Source organism: Ictidomys tridecemlineatus, chromosome 8, assembly GCF_052094955.1.
Source record: "Ictidomys tridecemlineatus isolate mIctTri1 chromosome 8, mIctTri1.hap1, whole genome shotgun sequence".
NCBI lineage: Eukaryota > Metazoa > Chordata > Mammalia > Rodentia > Sciuridae > Ictidomys > Ictidomys tridecemlineatus.
In genome coordinates, this window is record NC_135484.1 from 108,018,931 (window position 1) to 108,031,234 (window position 12,304).

Consider the following 12,304-nt stretch of genomic DNA (forward strand, 5'->3'; position numbering starts at 1 on the left):
TATACGTGGGCAGAATACTTTTATTTTTTATGGGGTGCTGAGGATTGAACCCAGCGCCCGCGTGTGCTAGGTAAGCGCTCTACCGCTGAACCACAACTCTCCCCCCACACCACAGCTTATTTTAAAACTGACACGTTTTTTCACCTCTCTCTTCCCCTCCCTAACCATGTGGGAAGCAAGATTAACCTTTTTCCCCTTCTAGGCCAAATTATCTGTCCTTGAGTTCACACACCACAGGAATGAAGGAATCCAGAAACTGGCACCAGAAGATCTAAGAAACAGCTAACTAGTAAAGTATGACTCTAGATAGTGCACAGTTTTTGAATCACCTTTTTAAAAATCCTGTTTTCTGACCCTTAGAATCACAGACTCTGGGACAGAAATACACTGTGTTTCTCCTTTGTAGCAAAATAAAAACTTTATTCCTTTTCCTCATTACTGTATTGGCATTAGGGACAAGGACCCAGTGTTTGGTAGCAGCTCAACGAATAACAACTATGATTACTACATTCAATCTCAACTAGAAGCCTGTTTTTTCTCAATGTCAGGATTAATGTTCCTATTTTGAAATATTAAAAGATGAAAATTTGCATTTCACAATCTTTAATAAATAACACATCATCTGGGCAATGACTACTAGTGGCTGCTAATGCACAAAAACAGAAACAACCTGACATTATGTGTTTCTGAATGAAAAACAAAATATTTGTACCAAAAACATAGGCTGAATCCAAGTAAGTCACTAGGTCTGATACCAAAAGTTCCCTCCTCGTCTCCATTGTCAATTCAATAGCAAGGACAAAGTTTTGAGAAAAAGGAAAATGTTTTACTGATTTTTTTTTAAAGAAAGAGAAAGAGAGAATTTCAATATTTATTTTTCAGTTTTCAGCATACACAACATCTTTGTTTGTATATGGTGCTGAGGACGAACCTGGGCCACACGCATGCCAGGTGAGTGTGCTACCGCTTGAGCCACATCCCCAGCCCCTGTTTTACTGATTTGCTAGCAAAGAAACACAGGGAACTCCTATCCCAGAGGCTGTGATTCTCCCCGCCATGGAGAATACAGGTTTTTTTAAGATCTTGTTTTGTTTTGTTTTGATACTGGGAGTGAATCCAGGGGCACTCAACCACTGAGCCACATCTCCTCAGCCCTATTTTATACTTAAAGGCAGGGTCTCACTAAGTTTTTTAGCATCTCACAGTTGCTGAGGCTGGCTTTGAACTTGTGATCCTCTTTCTCAGCCTCCTAAGTAGCTGAGATATCAGGCATGCACCACCATGCCTGGCAGAACAGAGTTTTTAAAAGACAAATCCAAGCTGCCCAGGCCAGCACCAAACTCGTGACCCTCCTGCCTCAGCTTCCCAATGGGTTACAGGCATGCATCTCAATGCCCAGCTCATTTGGTATGTTTTTGAAGTTCACCAATGTTGTAACATGTAACAGTAATTTACCTTTTACAAAAGGAAAAAATAAAACCCAGCTATTCTTGTAGGAGATAGATGAGGAGGACATGCAAGACAGCAGGAAACAGTTTTATTTGGCTGCAGTCAGGTTCAGAAGTCAAAGCTCTCTCTGTAATCAGTTAATTCCCCTGGCAGTTTCAGAACTTTATACCCAGCGTGTAAAGGGAGGGGCTCATAAGTTCACAGTCTGCAGAAGTTCTCTACAAAAACAGTTCTTTCTTTCACTGTTCTGGGCAAGTTAATCCTTCAAGGACAGTGCCTGAGAAAGGGAGAACTTCTCCCCTTCCTTCTCTCCTCTGGTTAGCTGTTACCAAGGACCCAATTAGTATCCTCTTCTCTTTGAAATGTAAAGATCTCTGTGAAGCTCTGGCCCAAGGCCAGAGGCCTCATTAAAGAATATGGCTGGGGTTGTAGCTAAGCAGTAGAGTGCTAGCCTAGCATGTGCGAGGCGCTGGGTTCATCCTCAGCATTACATAAAAATAAATTAAATAAAGGTATTGTGTCCAACTACACCTAAAAAATAAATATTAAAAAATAACTTTGTCTTTCTTATCTCACTTTGCATTGCAAACACACTTCCAGCTTGAAAACTTTTTACAAACTATTACAAATATTGTTACTATAATAGAGTCCATAAATGTTTGTGAAAAACTAGTAAAGGGGTGTTCAGTACCTGGAATGCTGATCTCCTTCAGGCCTGTGGCCAAATTTAATTATTGTAAAATAGAGCAAAAGGAAATAGGAAACTTAACTACACTGAACTCTTTTGCAGAGATCCTTTTGCTGATAGTCCTAAGATCAATTATAGTGATTTTCTGTGGAAGAGCAGGTGCCAATACAATGTTAAGCTACTAAAGGAATCTTCCTCCCCAGATAAATGGAGATACTTTTAGCCATAATTTCTAATTTTGTAAGGGACCGGCAAACAACGGAGGAAGAGACCACCAAGAGACCGACTCATACAACAGCAAAAGGGTGTTTATTGCAGATCCAGCGCCCTGGGGCTCCATGCTCACTCAAGAAGGGAGAGTGGCCCAGAGCCCCGAGCAGGGGTTAAGCAGTGCTTAAGTACACTTCTTGGGGAGGGTGGGGGCTTTGCATACATCAGAGCAAATCATCATGAGGTGCGAGAAAATCGAACAACAACTCTCAAACATGATTAGTACATTCATTGGCGGGAACATGTCGGGCGGGGGTGATAGGTCAGTCCTGAAGCAGGGTGTACATTCAAACTGATTGGTTTAGGCCCTGAGGTGCCTACATGCTGAGCTGCCCTGGGTCCAAGTTGTTAAGTAACTAGGGGGGATTCCTAGACATATCTAATGGGCAGTCCCGGGAATTGTCTTAACAGCTATAGGAATTTCAGGCTTTGAGTGTAGCTTAGAAACTTAACAATACCTGGTCCTTTACATTTTAACTCTGGCTTTGCAGCTTAGAAACTTTACAATACCTGGTTCTTTACATTTTAACTTCAGTTTCTTTTACCCTTTCATTTCCTACTCCTTTTTTCTGACTACTTTTAATCTTAAAAGTGATAGACCATAATTATTGAGGGATTTCACATTCCATTTCTGCCAGTGGAGCATACTGCTATCTGATTACCATGAGTTTCACCTGTCCAATCTGAGCCTGGAGGAAAGAAACTATATGGTTAAGCAAACAGGGTCCCACAGTTAATAATAGCATAAGGATGATCAAGGGTCCAGCTAGGGCTGATAGGAGTGTAGTTAACCAGGGGGACTGGGCGAACAAGACTCAAACCACCCTTGTTGAGTTTCCCTTTCTCTCTGGCGCTCTTCAAGGCATTTTCTTAATTTACTCATGGATTCTTTTACAACTCCAGTATGGTCAGCATAAAAACAACATTCTTCCCTTAGTGCTACACAGAGGCCTGCTTCCCTCATAAAGAGGAGATCTAACCCTTGCCTGTTCTGCAAAACAACTTCAGAGAGAGAGGTTAAAGACTCCTGCAAGGCTGTGATAGAGGTTTCTAATGTCTTCAAGTCCTGATCTATTGCTGTTTCTAATTGGGCCATTTGTTGTGACCCATGGATCATTGCAGCCGCTCCCCGTACCTACTCCTGCAGCAGCTCCTATCCCTAATAGGATGGCTAGAGTGAGGGACACTGGTTCCCGGCAGAAACGGGTTGTTTGTCCCCCTACTAGACCTTCAAATGATTCTGCATCATGATAAAGCATTCTGGGGAGTATTTGCACCATTTCACAATAGTTTACAGAGCTGTCAAACACCTGGGCTGAAATGTAAGGAGTTAATCCTGAGTCACATGCCCACCAGGTTTCTTTCTCAGGGACTAGAAAGCCCTGCGTGGTGTTGATTTCTCCTATCTGGGTACATATGTGTTGTTTACTCTTGGGTGGGGACCCTAGACATAAACCTGCCCCGGTTACTTCTGGGAGAGTTAACTTCGGATTTTCGCCCCAACTACAGGTGGAACTCTACGTCTTCCCAGCATAAGTCCCATTGACTGCTATCCCTTCATAATAGGGGGGTGCGGCAGAGAGGCATAGCCAGCAGGATTGGGTGAGATCTGGATGTGTGGAGTTCAGTACCATAAAGGTTCCTTTAATCAATTCCCAGGGGGAGGAGTCAGCTGTACTCCGGAATGGGGAAGTAGGCAAAGATGGAAACCAGGAGGAATGAGATGGTAGAGGGGTTCTGGTAGTTCTAGGCATGGGAGGTTTAGGATGCTTAATTCCTGGCTTGAGGGGATTGGGCCCTATTGCTGTGGAATTTTCTTCCTGTTTAAGTTGGATGGTGAACCAGAGGCCAAAGTCATAAGTGGGGCCATAAACATAGAATCGCATTCCCCAAGTATTTCCCGTAAGCCATGTTGTTCTGAGGTAGCCCCTTCCTTTGGAAGTGAAAGTTATATTGAGGGGGTTACATAGACTATTTTTTCCACAGCGAGTATTTGACACTTGGCTAGCCAAACAGTTCTTGGGATCTATCCAGGTGTCATTTCACCCTACCTGAATCATGCTATCTGGGGAGTTTGGTTTCCACCATGCAGCTCCCGTTTGTTCACAACCCCAAGATTTGCAATAAAAGTCACTGGGTCCTCCACAGGTTCGGGCCTGTTTGCGACTTCGGAAATCAGCTGGGCACACATAATAATCAAGACTGGCTAGTCTACACCTAAAATGGGGGTGATGACATCCATAATGCATATGGTGATCCTATGGGAAATGTTGCCCTGGCTTGGGTTCGAGCGGGATCTGTGTGGGGTCCTCTATGTCAGGGAGGTCCCAGTCAGGAAGGCCTATGGCCAGTTGACAAATGTCCAGGTGGAAAGTTGGCCACCAAGTCCGTAAAGGGGCTGTATGTGAAATAGACCATACTACTTGTCCAGCAGTTGCCACTGTTGCTGAACAGGCTGATGGGGATTAGAACTGCTGGTGGTCAGGGGAAGAATCCATAGCCCTACCCACACGACGAACATGCAACTTGAGAGGGTTACCAGTCTGTTCCAGTTTCCAGCCGGAGTCTGGACAGGGCGGAGGCTTGAGATGGGAGGCATGGATCCAGGGAGCGATCCCATCCACTTTCACCGCTGTAGGCGTTATAAGCAACACCTGGTATGGTCCTTTCCAGGGGGTTCCAGGGATGACACCTGATGCCATCTCACGTAGATGAAGTCTCCCACTTGATATCGATGTGGGGTTCCCTCGTCTCCAGGCTGATAGGCAGTGGCCAACTGTTTCCACAGGTACCGCTGGATTTGTTCAAGGGCTTTAAGTCTGTTAAGCAAGGGGGTGTGAAAGGAATCATTAAGTCTCAGAGTTGGGGTTAGGTCCCTTACTGGAGGAGGGGAACCACAGAGAATCTCATAAGGGGTAAGGTTACATAAAGAGGTGGAGGGGGTATTTCTTGCACGAAACAGTGCATAAGGTAGGAGCATAGTCCAGTCTTTTATGGCGGTCTCCAAGCTTAATTTCGTTAAAGTCTCTTTGATGGTTCTATTCTTCCTTTCTACCTGTCCTGAGCTCTGGGGTCTATAAGCACAATGTAACTTCCAATTAATCCCCATGGTCCTGGCCAACCCCTGACTTACCTGGGCCATGAACACCGGTCCATTATCGGACCCTATTACATTAGGCAAGCTGAACCTTGGAAAAATGTCCTCTAGGATCTTTTTGACCACCACCTGAGCCGTTTCTTTCTTCATGGGGAAGGCTTCGACCCATCCTGAAAAAGTATCTACAAAGACTAGGAGATACTTAAGTCCATACCTTGCTGGCTTAATTTCAGTAAAGTCCACTTCCCAGAATTGTCCGAGTCTGGTTTCTCGTAAGTGCTTCCCTGCAGGAAGCTTGGATGGGTAGGCATTAACTAATTGACAGACTTGACAAGCTCTAGTTGCCTACTCAGCTATTTCTTTCCTCTGTGAGTCAGTCAACAATAAGTCCTTTCTTTGGTCCTTTAAGAGTGCCTGTAACTTCTTTGAGCCTAAATGGGTGAGCTTGTGTACGTCTTTGACGTAAAGTTGGGCTTTTTGAAATTGTAAACTTGGCTCTGTAGGGTCCCAGAGTTCTGTATCTGTGTCTCCAGATGATAAGTTGCCTGAATGTTCCTGTGCAGCCAAGTCTCCTGGTTGTTGTTCCCCCAGCGTAGAAACAGTTAACAGGGTCACTCCGTTTAGGGCTGCCAACTTAGCTTCCTCATCTGCCTGTCTGTTTCCAACTGCCACGGGGTCGTTCCCCTTCTGGTGCCCCTGACAGTGCACTATAGCTAGTTCTTTAGGGCCTTTTACTGCCGAGAGAAGGTGGAGAATCTCATTTTTGTTCCTTATTTCCTTCCCGGCGGAGGTTAATAGCCCCCTTTGCTGATAAATAGCCCCGTGTACATGAGCAGTGGCAAATGCATAGTGACTATCAGTGTATATGGTGGCCCTTTTGCCTGTTGCTAGTTCCAGTGCTTTCGTAAGGGCAATTAGTTCTGCTTTTTGAGGTGATATCCCTTCTAGGAGACCAGAGGACCAGATGACATTAGTTTTGCTAACTATTGCTGCTCCAGCCCGCCGCATACAGTCTTGAAGGAAGCTGCTCCCGTTCGTGAACCATACGACCTCAGGGCGAGGCAGTGGCTGATCCTTTAAGTCTCCTCTTACACTGATCCTTTAAGTCTCGTACCAGTATGTGTTGACAATCATGAGCGACGGGTCCTGATGATTCTTCTGGCAGCAGTGTAGCCGGGTTGAGTGGAGTAGGGGGTCCCAGCATTATTCTGTCTTTGTCAAGCAAGAGGCTCTGGTAGTGGGTTATCTGGAGTTTGATAGCCACCTGTCTGGAGGCTGACTGATGATGCTCTCCAGGGCATGGGGGGCTATAATGGTCAGCTTCTGTCCCAACGTTAATTTAGCAGCATCTTTTATTAGAAGGGCTGCCGCTGCTATAGCCCTTAGGCAATGGGGCCACCCGCTAGCCACTGGGTCCAGTTTTTTTGATAAGTATGCTACCGGCCTTTTCCAAGGTCCCAAAGTCTGAGTGAGCACTCCCCGTGCTATTTCTTTCTTTTCCTCGATGTAGAGAGTGAAGGGTTTTTCTACATCTGGGAGTGCTAAGGCCGGAGCAGATAGCAACGCCTTTTTGATATTATCAAAAGCTTGTTGGTGTTCAGGGGTCCATTGGAACTGGGCATCCCCCTTTATCAGCAGGTATAAAGGGGCAGCCAGAGACGCAAACCCAGGAATCCATAACCTGCAAAAGCTGGCAGTCCCAAGAAACTCTCTGAGTTGTCTCTTATTAGATGGGGGCAGTATCTGCACAATGGTTCATTTTCTGGGCTCAGTGAGCCATCATCTGCCACCCCTAAGAGAATAACCCAGGAAGATTACTTCTTGCTGGCAAATTTGGGCCTTTTTGGCAGAAGCCCTATATCCAAGCTGAGCAAGCTCATATAATAGTGCTTGGGTCCCAGACTCACAGTTCTCCTTGGTGTTGGCTGCCAGTAGCAGATCATCCACATATTGGAGTAGGGTGACTTCAGGGTGTGCAGTTCTGAAGTCGTTGAGGTCCCTGTGGAGGGCTTCATCAAAGAGAGAGGGATAGTTTTTGAACCCCTGTGGGAGTCTAGTCCAGGTTAGTTGGCCAGATGTTCCTGTTTCTGGGTCTATCCACTCGAACACAAACAACAATTGACTGTCCTTATGCAGGGGCAAGCAGAAGAAAGCATCTTTTAAGTCCAGCACAGTGTACCATTTCCGCTCCGGATTCAGAGTGCTAAGCAAATTATATGGATTTGGTACCATGGGGTGAATGTCCTGCACTCTGTTGTTGATCTCTCTTAGGTCTTGGACAGGACAGTAGTCTCCAGTTCCTGGTTTTCTTACTGGTAGCAGGGGGGTATTCCAGGCCGATTGACAGGGCCTTAGGACCCCAAGAGCCAGGTATTTCTGAATATGGGGCCTTATCCCATCCCTAGCTTCTTTGCTTAGAGGATATTGTTTAACACTGATTGGAGAGGCAGAGGCTTTTAATTCTACTACTATTGGAGGTTGTTTAATGGCTAGATCTAACCCAGAAGTTTCTGCCCAGGCATCAGGATAATCTTTTATCCATTTCTGGGGTAGTTTGCCTGTTGGATCAGTCCCAGGGGGCGTGAAGAGTTGATGTTCATCTTCTACTGACATAGTCAAAGCCATGACTATGGGAGATTTTACTGAAGGATTTAGAAACTCCACTTGGGGACCATCAGGGTTAAAGGTTATTTTAGCCCAGAGTTTGGTGAGCAGATCCCTGCCCATTAATAGGGCCGGGCATTCTGGGATTACTAGGAAAGAGTGATGGACTCTTCCCTTTCCTAGGTCCATAGTCCTCTTTGTTGTCCAAGCCTGATATCTACTGCCATTAGCCCCTTGAACTAAGGACCTTTTATTTGATAGGGGGCCCAGTGGGGTTTTAAGGGCTGAGTATACTGCTCCTGTATCTACTTCAAAGTTCACTGGGGTCCCCTCCACTTCAAATGTTACCCTGAGCTCCAGGAGGGGATCCGAGCCCCAACTTTCCTAGTCATCTTCTAGAGTCAGCATGGCAGGCTGGAGTGGCTGCTTCTTTTTGGGGCACTCTTTGGCCCAGTGTCCTTTTTCTTTACAGTAGGCACATTGATCTGAGGCCAGGGGCAGCCTTTGGCGTGGGCCCAGGTATCCCTTCCTGTCTCCCTGATTTTTAACTTCTGGCCTATCTGCAGCTGTGACCAGGACCTTAGCCAATGCTTTAGTCTGCCTTTTCCTCCTTTCATCCTCCTTTTGTTCCCTTTCCTTCTCCCTCCTCTGTTCCCTCTCTTCCTCAGTTTCTCTCTTATAATATACTTTCTCAGCTTCTCTAACTAAATATCTTAAGGTCATATCTTACAATCCTTCTAAATGTTGTAACTTTTTCTTAATATCTAGGGCAGCCTGCCCGATAAAGGCCATTGCAACAGATGTCTTTTGGTCCTCTGCCTGAGGATCAAAGGGAGTATATCTCCTATATGCTTCCATAATTCTCTCCAGAAACATTGAGGGAGATTCATTGGGCCCCTGGATAATCTCTCTTACCTTGGCCAAATTAGTTGGCCGCCTGGCGGTGCTCGGAAACCTACTATAAGAGCCTGGCAATAAGTGGACAGATGCTCCCTACCTTCAAAGGTGTTGGGGTCCCAGTTGGGTCAGTTTAAGGGGAAGCCAGCTTCAATGATATTGGGAAGTTGGGTTGGTCCCCCATCTGGTCCAAGAATATTCTTTCTGGCTTCCAGGAGGATTCTCTCCCATTCCTCTGTTGTGAAGAGAGTCCCCAGGAGTTGTTGGCAGTCATCCCAAGTGGGCTGGTGTGAGAACATCAGCGACTCAACTAACCCTGTGAGTCAGATGGAGTCCTCAGAAAAAGGGGGATTGTTATTTTTTTCTAGTTATATAGATCTGAGGAGGAGAAAGGCCAGTATTGGTAAGCTTGCATCTCCCCCCTGTGGCCATCATCTATTGTGGGCCCATAGGGACAAAGAGGGAGCATCACAGGGGCTTCCAAGTTTTCCATTATTCGCCGCCGGCAGGTTCCTTTAGCTGGTCCAGTTTCCTTCAGTGGGGGAGGGGCTGCTGCTGCTACCGCGGGGAAGTCCCCGGGAGGGCTTGGGTCTGGCCTAACGAGCCCTAACGGCGGAGAGGCTGGGTCAGCGGCGGGAGGATTATCTGGAACGGGGAGGATTATCTGGAACGGGTTGTGGGTTGGGGAGCGTGGGTAGAGGATGAGGAGGGGGAGGGGAGTCCAGTAGAGTTAAATCTTGTGACTCAGGAAGAATGGAGGGAGAAGGGGGAGGAGAGCCAGAGAGGCAAGAGACGGAAGGAGCCAAAGGTTTGAGTGACAGTATTGTGGGGCAAGGGGTTGGAATGGGGGCTGGAACAAGGAAGGGCTTCACCCATGTGGGAGGAGATTCGCAGAGATCCTGCCAAGTTAAGATATATGGCTGTTGATCTGGATGGTTATGTGGCCCCAGCTGAAAAACAATATCTCTGACTTTGCGGATTAGAGGGAGGTAGAAGTATCCTTCTGGGGGCCATTCAACTCCAAGAGTGGGCCATTCTGAAGTACAGAGAGTCTGCCAGGTCCGGTGTTTCACTGAAAAAGATTCTGGGCCCTTGAGTGGACATCAGTCCAGTGATCAAGGGTCAGGGACAGAGGCGTAGAATGGCTTTGTCCCATAATGGGTGTTAGATAGTGACAACACAAACGCGACACAGACAAAGAAAAATAGAAAATGTTTAACACGAGTTCAAAAATAAAGATTAGAACTGAGTAACTGGCAAAAAACCAGATGGGTTAGACCATAAAGACAGACAGTAAACTCAACCTGAGAAAATGAGTAGCCAGCAAGACCTGACGGGTTGGCAGCAGAGTCACTGAATCTGAATCAGTGGCAAAAGTACACCTGAGTTGAGGGCACCTCCGTCCCTCCATTTCCCAAGTCCTCCAAGGCGTCCCTTGGGGATGTGGTCTATGGCTTCAGGACACATCTGTCCACCACCGCCAGGGGGAACTTACGCTCTCCACTTGCAGCAACTCTGCCAACCCTTAAACCGAACCTGAACGAAAAGATCTGAATGATGGCAAGAAAAAAGAAAAAGGCGCCTTACTTACCCCTAGAGGAGTTCGTTGGGGTCTCTTTGTCCAGCACTGCGGGATTCCCGGCCAACGCACCAAATGTAAGGGATTGGCGAACGACGGAGGAAGAGACCACCAAGAGACCGACTCATGCAACAGCAAAAGGGGGTTTATTGCAGATCCAGCGCGCTGGGGCTCCATGCTCACTCAAGAAGGGAGAGTGGCCCAGAGCCCCGAGCAGGGGTTAAGCAGTGCTTAAGTACACTTCTTGGGGAGGGTGGGGGCTTTGCATATATCAGAGCAAATCATCATGAGGCGCGGGAAAATCGAACAACAACTCTCAAACATGATTAGTACATTCATTGGCGGGAACATGTCGGGCGGGGGTGATAGGTCAGTCCTAAAGCGGGGTGTACATTCAAACTGATTGGTTTAGGCCCTGAGGTGCCTACATGCTGAGCTGCACTGGGTCCCAATTGTTAAGTAACTAGGGGGGATCCCTACACATATCTAATGGGCAGTCCCGGGAATTGTCTTAACAGCTACAGGAATTTTGGGCTTTGAGTGTAGCTTAGAAACTTAACAATATCTGGTCCTTTACATTTTAACTCTGGCTTTGCAGCTTAGAAACTTTACAATACCTGGTTCTTTACATTTTAACTTCAGTTTCTTTTACCCTTTCAGTTTCATGTCAACATTGATAGACCCTATCAAGAGTTAGTTTGATTAATCATTTTCTCTTGACATATTTCCTGATTAGCTCTTTTTGCTTCTGTTTTCTTTTCTACAAATTGTCACATTTTGCTTTCTTGTTTACTTTGAAAGTAATTTACAGAAGACCCTAAAGTAATTTAAAGAACACCTGTGACCTCACCTGCATTTCACCGCTCATTGCTCACTACTATGTAATATCCTCACTGTCTGTTTTAGAACACTTCATAGCCTCAAGAAGAAACCTTCTTCCCTTTAGTTATTGGTCCCTGTTCTCCCTTTATTTCCTTCCCAGTCCTAATCTTTCTGTCTCTATGACTTCCCTATTCTAATTTTCAATATGAATGGAATCGGGCTGGGGATGTGGCTCAAGCGGTAGTGCACTCGCCTGGCATGCGTGCGGCCCGGGTTCGATCCTCAGCACCACATACAAACAATGATGTTGTGTCCGCCGAGAAATGGAAAATAAATATTAATTCTCTCTCTCTCTCTCTCTCTCTCTCTCTCTCTCTCTCTCACTCTCTCACTCACTCTCTTCTAAAAAAAAACTTAAAAAAATATGAATGGAATCATAGGCTAGCTGGACTTATGCAACTGGCTTCTTTTACTTAAAATAATATTTTCAAGGTTTATACAAGTGTATCAGTAGTATGTAGTATGTATCAGTGCTTCATTTCTCTTTTTTTTTCCCAGTGATAAAATATATATAATATTAATTTCTCCCCCTCAACCATTGGAGTGGACCTTTGGTGGCATCAAGCATACTCACATGGCTGTGCAGCCATCACACCATCCATCTCTGGTACTGTTTTCACTTTCCTTAACTAAACAATGAAACAATCACTCCCATTCACCTTCCCTCCAGCCCTGGGAAACCACCATTCTACTTTCTGTCTCTAGGAATTTGACTGCTTTAGGTGAAAGATGTGGAGAGTAAATCCAAGGACATTTCCCCTATCTGCAGGTATTTCTCCACCCAGGATGTTGGGGTAAAATTGATGCTTTTGTCATTTAAAAGACCAAGCCTTGGGGC